Below are 13,116 nucleotides of genomic sequence, written 5' to 3'. Positions count from 1 at the left end.
ATATAATGCTCACCTTTTCCAGCATTTGATGAAGTTTTTGCCTTGAGTGGACTTGGGACTCAGGCATGCCTCTACCTCCGCACCGCCTGATTTGACAGTAAGTCTAGAAGAGGAGAGATTGATATGTTAATGCCGTTGTCTCTGACGGGCCTGTTTCCACACCCTCTGGCTCTATGAATTCCTGTGAATATTTCCCACCACAACAAGCAACTTTTAACCCGTTACAAATTACATAGAATTCCACTCGTGCCTTCATCAGTGTGGAATCTTTAAATTGTTACAGCTTTACTTACATGATTTGAGTGTCGCAGATTGCATCGCTTGGAATAATCTCAAAGTTAACGATGTTTCCGAGAGTAACCCTTCTCAGCTGAGTCTCCTCTCTGCAGAGGCATCTGGGCACTATGTTGGCATTTGCTGTAACAGACACAATCACCGTGAGGAGTTGCAACAAACCAACAGCGGCTGCAGGGCAGCGTTCAATCTGCTTTCAATCAGCTGTAGGCAAGTGCCGTGACTGACCTGTGGGGAAGTAGATGCAGGCAACGGCAAGAGCCAGCAAAGTCAATGCCCGGAATCTGGTGTCCATTCTCTTCCTTGTCGGGGGAGTTGCTGCTGTCACGAGAGACAAGAGAGGAGTTTAAAGACTTAGTAAGATTTAGAGAGCTGGATTCCAGCAACATTTAAATTCAATGGATAATAGATCGATCTCCAGAATTAATTCAGAGAACAATCAGACACGTTTCAAATTAAGTAATGATGGTAACTAATTGCAACTCTTCAAGAGATCTTCATTCAGTTACCACGCAGACAGCAATTATGTACAATGTTAAAATAGATTGGAATAAAATATTAGAATAGAAGAATAAACTATTAAACCAGAGAAGGAGCTTACAGAGAGAGTGTTGCTCAGGCTGGTCAGTGGGTTGTGTCTGGTGCTCTGTCCTGCAGTCCTGGGTTGAGGAGCGGAGTGGAGCACACTGTTGCTGCAGAAGTTGCTGGCTGTGTCTGCAGGCTGCTTGTGTTCTCTATTTATACATCCAGCAGCTCCAGATGTCACATGCCTTTCCAGTAAAACCACAGATGATGAAATCTGGGAAAATTTCACTTTTATTAGAACAAAGCCACTCCACTTGGAAGCGACCTGGTCAGCCGCTACAATAAGTATAATGCATACTTTCATTAATTATCTCTCATTCTCTACTCCCTGCTCTTCATCTAAAACAAGGGTTCCCAACCTGGGGTAAATTTTGCCGACCCAGGGGGTAAATATGTTGATTGTGGATTTGTACATATTTTTTCTCATTGACAGACTGTTTAGTTCTGGTATACCGGTATCTGTTCATCATTAGTTGTTCATAAATAAGTGGAACAGCATTGTTATGAGTTATTAAAGTTGCCTGGGGTAAAGTGGACAACAAAGGGTTGGAAACCCCTGATCTATAAGATGTTGAACTCTTAGAGCATGGGAACTAGGTCTTTGGCCCACCTTATCCATGTCTACATTGGGAAATTCCCATTTGCTTGTGTTTGGCCCATATTCCTCTAAACCTTTCCTATCTATATATCTGTCCAAATGTTTTTTAAAAGTTGGAATTGTACCCACTTGATAGCTTCCTGTGGCAGCTCGTTTCCTCGGAGTGAAAGTTGTGGCTGAGTTTCCTCTTACCTCTCTGTCCCTTCTCTCCTGAAGCTTATGCCCTCTACTTTTGTAATCCTCTACCAAGGGATAAAAGACTGAGCATTAAGTTTACCATGTCCCTCGTGATCTTGTACACCTGAAGAAGGTTATTCCTCGTGCATGGTTAGCATGCAACAAAAGATTTCCGCTGTACACGTGACAAATAACTAAACTGAAACTGATCCTCAGCCTTGTACGCACCAAAGATAGCAGTCCCAGTCTATGCAATGTCTTCTATAACACAAGCCCAGGTAGCATCCTGGTGAATCTCCCTTCCCACTCGCCAAGCTGGGTGACCAGACTGCACAGGACTCCAAGTGTGGTCTTGCCAATGGAATATGATGTTTCAACTTTGAACCCAATACCCTTATTCACGAAGGCAAGTGGGCCATGTTTTCATCACCACCCTGTCCAACCCTGTCTTGCCAGTCATGGAGCATTGAGTATAGAATATGTGTAGGAAGGAACTACAGATGCTGGTTATACGCCGAAGAAAGACAGAAAATGCTGGAGTAACTCAGCGGGTCAGGCAGCATCTGTGGAGAACATGGATAGGTGACAATTCGTTGACCAACTCGGCCGTGGCTGGGTGAATGATGAGTTGGCCCGGGTGCTGGACTGCACACAAAGCCCAGCTGGCGGGCCAGCTGAGGAGTTTTGGTCCAGCACCCCATCCAACTCATGAACCGATGATCGGCCATGAGAATGAGGGGTGGTGGTGTCTGCGGCAGGCGAAAGTTCAACAGCTGGCCGGGCTGCCGACCAACCATGGGCGAGGTGTTGCCGCTGCTGCTGCTGCTGCACTCCACGGGCTGCACTACGTCGGGACGGGTGAGTCGGGGCCGGACGCGGCGCTCCGACCCGACAGTCCCCTCGACCCGAGTAGCAGCGGTCAAATGCGAGACAAGGGCGGTCACGTATGGGACAAACCAATTTAGCCCAAAATATGGGGTATCCCGGCTAATACGGGACAGTTGGCAACCCTATGGGGCACCTTGTTCGCCATGGACTATTTGGGCCGAAGGGCCTGTTTCTATGACTCTGTCTGTGGAAGAAATCTAACCTTCATCAGATCTTTGACCTGGAACGTTAGCTCTGCTTCTTTCACCAAGGGTCGGCCTGACCTGCTGGGATTTCCAGCATTTTGAAGATGTCTGCAGCTTCCCTGTGGAACCTTGTGCTGTCAGAGATATAAAGGATCGCCTCTGATTTACCGGAATGCTCAGCATGAGCCGTTTAGAATGAGGAGAGAACCTTTATTGAGCAAGTAGACCAAGCTAAACAGTGTGGAACAAGGCAAAGCATCTTCAGTAGCTTTATAAAACAATGGAGGAGACATGGAAATTGCGTTTTTTAAATTTTATTACAGTATATTTTAAATACAGTGTAGCAGTACGTTTCAATTCCATTCTACAAAAAATCCAGAAACATTATACAAAATACCTTTGCTTAATTTAAAACAGTAATAAATTAAAGAATTGTCACATATTACTTGAAGTGCATTGTTCAGACTGCACTGTAGTACAAATTCCTGTAAACGCTAACTGCTTTCAATCGATCTACGATGAATACTTTCAGCAATGTAAACCACGACAGAAATAGTTGTATTTGGATTATTTGTGAAATCTTTCAAGACAAGTTTGCAGGAATAACCTCTTGTCACAAAGTGATCTTTACCAACTGTGACAATAGACACCAGTTTAAACATTCTGCAGATAACTTTAAGACGTATATGGCTCATGTCGGTCTGAGCCACCATTGCCGTTACTTGCTGGGAAGGTGCGTGAATAATTATCAAATCGAAAATAAATATTTTGAACCTTTACATTCATCTTTTTGTCACACTTTAAATTGAACAACGCCTAAATTGAACATCAATATTTGGCACTAGAGTTAAATAAGACCGAGGTCTGGAAGAAAGGTTGCCCGCACAATGTTCCGTATTAACTGATATATTAGTAATCTTGTAAGCACATGACCACATTACAAACCAGAATGCAAAGTAGGATTCCTGTCTTTTGATTGGCATAAATAGCATTATTGTTGAATGGAGAGATAAAGAACTGGAGTAACTCAGCAGGTCAGGCAGCATCTTGAGAAAAGGAATAGGTGACGTTTCGGGTCGAGACCCTTCTTCAGACACATTATTGTTGAAGCATTTCTTTAGCTCTCAATTTCATTGTCTTAGTCGCTGTAGACATAGCTTGTTGTTGTTGATGTTATTGCGTTGGTTTCTGTGGCAAATAAAATGGTGAACATGTTCAGAATAATACATCCTTAGACCAGGTAACAAGCAATCCTCATTCATCTAATCATTTAAAATTGTGCATGTTTAACGCTGGGACAGAGCAGATATTTTCAGGATTACCAACTTGAAATAGTGGAATAAAAACTGATGAAATTGTGACATCTGAAGAATTGCATTTCTTATTGATGTTTGCACCAAGTCCATGCAATAGCAATCTGCTACAGATGTCCCCACCTTAATATCAGTTTAATGTTCATTGACTCCAAGTGCTGGAGTAACTCAGCGGGTCAGGCAGCATCTCTGGAGAATGTGAACGGGTGATGTTTTGGGTTGAGACCCTTCATGTCACGTATCCATGTTCTCCTGACCCGCTGAGTTACTCCAGCACTCTGGCCTTTTGTGCATTACTCTGCATCTGCAGTTCTTTTCAATTCAATTCGATTCAATTAATTTATAGTCTGTTTATTTAATAACATATTCAGAACATATCCCATGTCATTATGACTCTCTTGCAAGCAAATATTAGACAAGAAAATGACCAACATTTGAGACTTGGGAGCAGGATTATATTTCATCGGGTAAATCTATGGAGTATTATCTTTATTTGTGGAGCCCTTTAGAAAATGCTTTAAAGTAATTCCTCATTACTCCGTATAATCCTGCTTTTCCAGCTCATAATTCCAGCTTTTGTACACATGCTTAATGACAACCATGTCATTTATTGTTGGTTGTTCGAGCATAATTAGTTGCATAGACACATGTAGAAAACACAAAACCATTCTCTGATTTTATCTATGTCTAACTACAGAAACATAATTAGTAAAAAAAAAACAAAGTGCTAGAAGTACTCAGTGGGTCAAGCAGCTTCTGGTGAGGGAATGGACAGGGGATATTTCAGGTTGAGACCCTTCCTCAGAAATGTTATGTCCATCCCCTCTGCAGATGCTGCCTGACCGTTGAGTTCTTCCTGAATTGTGTCTTTTGCACAAGATTCCAGAATCTGTGGTCTCTTGCTTCTTAAAATGTATGATTAGTGTTTTGTTTTGGGGGGGTGGGGGGGGGGTGGGGGGAGTGGTGGATCTAATTGTTCTGTCTCTCAGTGTACTTCAGCACAAGTGTATCCATTTGGTCGGTTACCAAATGTTTGCAAGCTGCTGGTTCTCCAACTGCATTGCTGGGCTGTGGAGATGTGTTGCTGCCGGTGACATTGCACATCTGGTATGCAGCAAAACCTGGAGTTAATGGGCCCCAACTGGTGCTGGAACCCAAGGATTGCTCTGGGCAAGGCAGTTGTAGACAGAGAGTCTGGCAGTGGAAGTGTGTGTCTAATCACTGCTGTCAATCTTCACCATGCATTAAAGCTAATATTATATAGGTTATGTATAGGAAGGAAGTTCAGATGCTGGTGTACACCGAAGATAGTCACAAAATGCTGGAGTAACTCAGGCAGCATCTCTGGAGAGAAAGAATGTGATATTTTGGGTCGAGACCCTATATAAATATATATATATTCTCGAAATCTTACTAAGCCTTTAAACCCCTATAACTTAGCATAAAGGTTATATTTTATATAGGTGCGTAACCACGAGTTTACGGCAATCTGTGGGCAAATATCACTATTAATTTGAAATTACTCTTTTTTCCCCATTTTTGTTATCTCAGAATTCGTGGCGTGCAATTCTGGGATTAAACCCACTCCTGTCTCCACATTGTACAATAATACAAACTGCCTTGTTTGAATTCAGTCTCACGATTCAATGCCAACAATCTCCCAATGATTTGTATTCGGAGGGTAGAATATAATGCTCACCTTTTCCAGCATTTGATGAAGTTTTTGCCTTGAGTGGACTTGGGACTCAGGCATGCCTCTACCTCCGCACCGCCTGATTTGACAGTAAGTCTAGAAGAGGAGAGATTGATATGTTAATGCCGTGATCTCTGACGGGCCTGTTTCCACACCCTCTGGCTCTATGAATTCCTGTGAATATTTCCCACCACAACAAGCAACTTTTAACCCGTTACAAATTACATAGAATTCCACTCGTGCCTTCATCAGTGTGGAATCTTTAAATTGTTACAGCTTTACTTACATGATTTGAGTGTTGCAGATTGCATCGCTTGGAATAATCTCAAAATTAACGATGTTTCCGAGAGTAACCCTTCTCAGCTGAGTCTCCTCTCTGCAGAGGCATCTGGGCACTATGTTGGCGTTTGCTGTAACAGACACAATCACCGTGAGGAGTTGCAACAAACCAACAGCGGCTGCAGGGCAGCGTTCAATCTGCTTTCAATCAGCTGTAGGCAAGTGCCGTGACTGACCTGTGGGGAAGTAGATGCAGGCAACGGCAAGAGCCAGCAAAGTCACAGCGTGGAATCTGGTGTCCATTCTCTTCCTTGTCGGGGGGGTTGCTGCTGTCACGAGAGACAAGAGAGGAGTTTAAAGACTTAGTAAGATTTAGAGAGCTGGATTCCAGCAACATTTAAATTCAATGGATAATAGATCGATCTCCAGAATTAATTCAGAGAACAATCAGACACGTTTCAAATTAAGTAATGATGGTAACTAATTGCAACTCTTCAAGAGATCTTCATTCAGTTACCACGCAGACAGCAATTATGTACAATGTTAAAATAGATTGGAATAAAATATTAGAATAGAAGAATAAACTATTAAACCAGAGAAGGAGCTTACAGAGAGAGTGTTGCTCAGGCTGGTCAGTGGGTTGTGTCTGGTGCTCTGTCCTGCAGTCCTGGGTTGAGGAGCGGAGTGGAGCACACTGTTGCTGCAGAAGTTGCTGGCTGTGTCTGCAGGCTGCTTGTGTTCTCTATTTATACATCCAGCAGCTCCAGATGTCACATGCCTTTCCAGTAAAACCACAGATGATGAAATCTGGGAAAATTTCACTTTTATTAGAACAAAGCCACTCCACTTGGAAGCGACCTGGTCAGCCGCTACAATAAGTATAATGCATACTTTCATTAATTATCTCTCATTCTCTACTCCCTGCTCTTCATCTAAAACAAGGGTTCCCAACCTGGGGTAAATTTTGCCGACCCAGGGGGTAAATATGTTGATTGTGGATTTGTACATATTTTTTCTCATTGACAGACTGTTTAGTTCTGGTATACCGGTATCTGTTCATCATTAGTTGTTCATAAATAAGTGGAACAGCATTGTTATGAGTTATTAAAGTTGCCTGGGGTAAAGTGGACAACAAAGGGTTGGAAACCCCTGATCTATAAGATGTTGAACTCTTAGAGCATGGGAACTAGGTCTTTGGCCCACCTTATCCATGTCTACATTGGGAAATTCCCATTTGCTTGTGTTTGGCCCATATTCCTCTAAACCTTTCCTATCTATATATCTGTCCAAATGTTTTTTAAAAGTTGGAATTGTACCCACTTGATAGCTTCCTGTGGCAGCTCGTTTCCTCGGAGTGAAAGTTGTGGCTGAGTTTCCTCTTACCTCTCTGTCCCTTCTCTCCTGAAGCTTATGCCCTCTACTTTTGTAATCCTCTACCAAGGGATAAAAGACTGAGCATTAAGTTTACCATGTCCCTCGTGATCTTGTACACCTGAAGAAGGTTATTCCTCGTGCATGGTTAGCATGCAACAAAAGATTTCCGCTGTACACGTGACAAATAACTAAACTGAAACTGATCCTCAGCCTTGTACGCACCAAAGATAGCAGTCCCAGTCTATGCAATGTCTTCTATAACACAAGCCCAGGTAGCATCCTGGTGAATCTCCCTTCCCACTCGCCAAGCTGGGTGACCAGACTGCACAGGACTCCAAGTGTGGTCTTGCCAATGGAATATGATGTTTCAACTTTGAACCCAATACCCTTATTCACGAAGGCAAGTGGGCCATGTTTTCATCACCACCCTGTCCAACCCTGTCTTGCCAGTCATGGAGCATTGAGTATAGAATATGTGTAGGAAGGAACTACAGATGCTGGTTATACGCCGAAGAAAGACAGAAAATGCTGGAGTAACTCAGCGGGTCAGGCAGCATCTGTGGAGAACATGGATAGGTGACATTTCACAGAGTGCTGGAGTAACTCAGCGGGTCAGGCAGCATCTGTGGAGAACATGGATAGGTGACGTTTCACAGAGTGCTGGAGTAACTCAGCGGGTCAGGCAGCATCTGTGGAGAACATGGATAGGTGACGTTTCACAGAGTGCTGGAGTAACTCAGCGGGTCAGGCAGCATCTGTGGAGAACATGGATAGGTGACGTTTCACAGAGTGCTGGAGTAACTCAGCGGGTCAGGCAGCCTCTATGGAGCTAAGGAAATAGGCAACGTTTCGGGTCGAAACCCTTCCGGGTTTCGGCCCGAAACGTTGCCTATTTCCAGAAGGGTTTCGGCTCGAAACGTTGCCTATTTCCTTCGCTCCATAGATGCTGCTGCTCCATAACTCAGCGGGTCAGGCAGCATCTGTGGAGAACATGGATAGGTGACATTTCACAGTGCTGGAGTAACTCAGCGGGTCAGGCAGCATCTGTGGAGAACATGGATAGGTGACGTTTCACAGAGTGCTGGAGTAACTCAGTGGGTCAGGCAGCATCTGTGGAGAACATGGATAGGTGACGTTTCACAGAGTGCTGGAGTAACTCAGTGGGTCAGGCAGCATCTGTGGAGAACATGGATAGGTGACGTTTCACAGAGTGCTAGAGTAACTCAGCGGGTCAGGCAGCATCTGTGGAGAACATGGATAGGTGACGTTTCACAGAGTGCTGGAGTAACTCAGCGGGTCAGGCAGCATCTGTGGAGAACATGGATAGGTGACGTTTCACAGAGTGCTGGAGTAACTCAGCGGGTCAGGCAGCCTCTATGGAGCTAAGGAAATAGGCAACGTTTCGGGTCGAAACCCTTCCGGGTTTCGGCCCGAAACGTTGCCTATTTCCAGAAGGGTTTCGGCTCGAAACGTTGCCTATTTCCTTTGCTCCATAGATGCTGCTGCTCCATAACTCAGCGGGTCAGGCAGCATCTGTGGAGAACATGGATAGGTGACGTTTCACAGAGTGCTGGAGTAACTCAGTGGGTCAGGCAGCATCTGTGGAGAACATGGACAGGTGACGTTTCACAGAGTGCTGGAGTAACTCAGCGGGTCAGGCAGCATCTGTGGAGAACATGGATAGGTGACGTTTCACAGAGTGCTGGAGTAACTCAGCGGGTCAGGCAGCATCTGTGGAGAACATGGATAGGTTTCAGGTCGAGATAACTCTTCAAAATTTGTGCCCAGTCAATTTCTAATTAGTTTAGTTTATTGTCACGTGTACCGAGGTACAGCAAAAAGCTTTTTTGTCGCATGCTATCTGGTCAGTGGAAAGACTATATATGATTACAATCAAGCCGTCCATAGTGTACAGATACAAGATAAAGGGAATAATGTTTAGCATAGTTCGAGCAGGAAATACTGCTGTTGGAGTAGAAGTTTAGAAGAGTGAGTGGATTGTAATGGGTGATTGCGGATCTACTGGGACCTGCGCAGAGTCACCAGGCTTGGGTCAAAATGAAAATGTAATAAACTAATCACTAAAAAAGTATAAAATCAACAATGATGGTATATGTTTGCTCTGTGTCCAGAGCCTAGTGCAGGTCTGGGCTACCGTGGGCATGTCAGCACATGCTTGACTCTGCATTCAGAAAGGTCTTACACACTTTCACTTTAGATGAGTGCAAAAACAGATTTTGATGAAACTGTGAGAAACCTGGTCTCATGCTGAACAAGGGGCACATGATGGGGTAAACACCTCGTGACTGTCCAGGAAGGAACAAAGCTGATTCCACAGCGCTGTGATGGAGGCTGGCACGCTACTGTCAGCTCAGCCTCACTGATGTAAGGGAAGTAACTGTGTGAACAGCAGCTGGGTATAAAATAAACCCCACTGAAATTGCATCAAACACCAGGGGAGAGGGTTATAGCGTAGGGGGCAAAGGCTTGCTGTTGCCATTGTAAGCAAGTCTCACCTGAAGTAATATATCTTGTTTATCTTTTGAACCAAAAAAAAGACTTGTTGCTGCAACGTTTATGTCTGTGTTGGACTATGGTGATGTTTTATATATGAATGCATCTTCAAAATGCCTACAGTCTTTGGACAAGGTCTACCACGGAGCACTGAGATTTGTTACTAATTTTAAAACCCTCACGCACCACTGCTCTTTGTATGCTCAAGTTGGATGGTTTGCCCTGTCCACCCGCAGACTCCATCATTGGCATATCCTTATTTATAAGACTATCCTCGGTGTTCTTCCTTCATACCTGCAGAAGTATGTAATTCGAAAAAGCACAGGAACTTATCAGCTCCGCTCTGAGGAATTGTTCTTACTAACTGTACCTAAAGTCCGTACTGAACTGGGGAAAAGGGCATTTAGTTATGCTGCTCCCTTCGCATGGAACCAGCTGTAGAATGAACTGAAACTTAAGGAGCTGGTTTCTATAAACAGATTTAAATCCCTTCTTAATGATGTTGATCCCTTCTGTTTGTACATGCTTTGTTTGATGATGTTCTGACTATGACTATTTATATGTTCTCTGTTGTTTATAAATTATTGTCTGTAAATGTGGAACTGTGCTGCTGCCTGTCTTGGCCAGGACTCTCTTGTAAAAGAGATTTTTAATCTCAATGAGACTTCTCCTGGTTAAATAAAGGTTAAATAAAATAAAAATAAAAATCAAAATATCAAATGATAGAACTTTATTAATCCCAGGAGGGAAATTAATCTGCCAACAGTCACAAAAACACAAAATATATGAAATTAAAATGACGAGTGGAAAGGATTGGGGATGAGCAAAGAGGGGGGGGGGGGGGGGGGGGGGGGGGGGAGGGGGGGAGGGGCAGTGTCCTGAGCTCAGGAGGAATGACATGAATTCTCGGATCAGATCACTATCATGAAATTCAGTGTAGCAAAGTGCGGAGTCATGTATTTTGATAATAAGAATAAATGCATAGATTATTTTTAAAATGTAGAGAGAATCCAGAAATCGGAGGTACAAAGGCACTTGACATTGCTGGTGCAGGACATACAAAAATTAATTTGCAAGTTGAATCAGTAGTTAGGAAAGCGAATTCAAGAGGACTGGAATACAAAAGCAGGGATGTAATGCTGAGGCTCTATAAGGCGCTGGTCAGGCCATATTTGGAGTACTGTGTGCAAATTTGGGCCCCATATCTGAGGAAGGTTGTGCTGACTCTGGAGAGGGTACACAGGAGGTTTACATGAATGATTCCAAGAATGAGTGGGTTGGCATATGGTAAGCGTTTGACCGCACTGGGCCGATTCTCGTTGGTGTTTAGAAGGTTGAGGTGCGATCTACATTGAAACTTACAGAATAATGAAAGGCATAGTTAGAGTGGATGTGGAGAGGATGTTTTCACTGGTGGGAGAGTCCAGGACCAGAGGTCACAGCCTCAGAATTAGAGGCCACTCTTTTAGAAAGGAGGTGAGGAGGAACATCTTTAGTCAGAGGGTAGTTATATGTGGAACTCATTGCCACAGGGGGCTTAGGAGGCTGTCAGTGGGTATTTTTAAGGCAGAGATGGACAAATTCTGGATTAGAACAGGTATTAATGGTTATTGGGATAAGGCAGGAAAATGGATTAGGAGGCAGAGATCAGCCAGGATTGAATGGCGGAGGAGACTCGATGGGCCGAATGGCCTAATTCTAATCCTATAACGTGAACTTTGTGCATATTTTCGGACAGCCACTGGTCAGCAGAGAGCACTGAATGCCTCAGTGTAGCTCCTCCTGTAGTTCTATGTTATCCCACTTCCACATCCATTCCCTACACACGGGGCAATTTGTACTACAAACCCACACGTCTTTTTAGTTTAGTTCAGGTTAGTTTACTATTCTCATATACACTGAAGTACAGTTTAGATGTATTCCTATCCAGTCAAAGAAAAGGCTGTACATGATTACAATCGAGCCGTCTACAGAGCACGGATAGAGGATGCAACATTTAGTGCAAGATAAAGTCCGATTAAAGTTAGTTCAAAGATCTCCAATGAGGTCGATGAGAGGTCAGCGGCAAATGGGATGAAGCCCACTCTGTGACGGTGAGAATGTGCAAACTCCACACAGACAGCACCCAAGGCCAGGATCGAATCAGGGTCTCTGACGCTGTGAGGCAGTGGCCCTATATTGCTGCCACTCGGTGAATTTTTGTAGCTTATATTTCTGTGCAGTTTTATCAAAGTATAAGATCTTTGGTTTTTTATAACTTTAAGCGTATGAAGGACCCATCCTTCTTTCCAGAGATGCTGCCTGTCCGCTGAGTTACTCCGGGCTTTTTGTGTCTATCTTCAGTTTAAACCAGCATCTGTAGTTCCTTCCTACACATTTCATCTGCTAGATCTTTGTTCAGGCATATCCTCTGAACCGTCTTACAAGAAAACCCTGAGTGACGCAATGATGTGTCACTGGCATTCAGCAACTAATGCCAAGGCGGTGACGTCACTCGTTACGTTGGCACAGTAACCCCCGAGGAAGATCATTCTATTGTGAGATCGCTGTGATCACAATGTGTGCAGTTAGAAGTACATCTATCGCTTAGGCACGATACTAATGCGCATGAATGTATAATTAGAAAGTGTTCATTTTTCAGCTTTTCCTGAGGAAGATTGTCAGCAATCGAGTAAGCAGGTGGTTGTCATCCCTGAGCTCACTCACAAAGGGCCAGATCTCCAACACAAGAACCGCCCCAGATCAACACACTCCACTCATTCACAGGTGACACAGTATCTGAGATATTTGGTACCGAATAACTGTTTCAGAAAGGGAAACCCAAGGGCCATCAATGGAGCTCAAAGGTCAACCAGTGACAATTTGTGTATTGATGCAGCAGCTCTACCTGGGCAGTGTGTGTGGTATGGTATGAATGTAGCAACCACACTCAGCTGCTGTCCAGAAGTCAATTAGACACAAAATCTGGAGTCACTCTGCGGGACAGGCAGCTTCCTGGAGAGAAGGATAGGTGATTTTCAGTTGAGACCCTTCTTCCGACTGTTGGGCCACATAGAGCAGCAGCTCGGAGCGTGTGAGCATGGCCCCAGCCCCGCAAGTAACATGGTCAACTTAAACCCAGTGTTACATCAAGGAGAAATCCCATCTCTTTCAATTTTAAACAAAATAGCTTTTGTATTTCTGTACTAAGCAATTATGAATGTAAAACAATTACAC

At 43.9% G+C, this 13,116-nt stretch overlaps 1 protein-coding gene across 2 annotated transcripts in view; it reads left to right on the top strand.

The window, feature by feature from the left end:
• rassf4 (Ras association domain family member 4) overlaps positions 1-13,116 on the top strand; it is a 65,566-nt gene that overhangs the window by 17,437 nt on the left and 35,013 nt on the right. The window lies entirely within an intron of this gene.

Source organism: Amblyraja radiata, chromosome 37 (genome assembly GCF_010909765.2).
Source record: "Amblyraja radiata isolate CabotCenter1 chromosome 37, sAmbRad1.1.pri, whole genome shotgun sequence".
Taxonomy (NCBI): Eukaryota; Metazoa; Chordata; class Chondrichthyes; order Rajiformes; family Rajidae; genus Amblyraja; species Amblyraja radiata.
The sequence above is the reverse complement of the archived record's forward strand: the minus strand, read 5'-3'. Positions and strand labels throughout refer to the sequence as shown.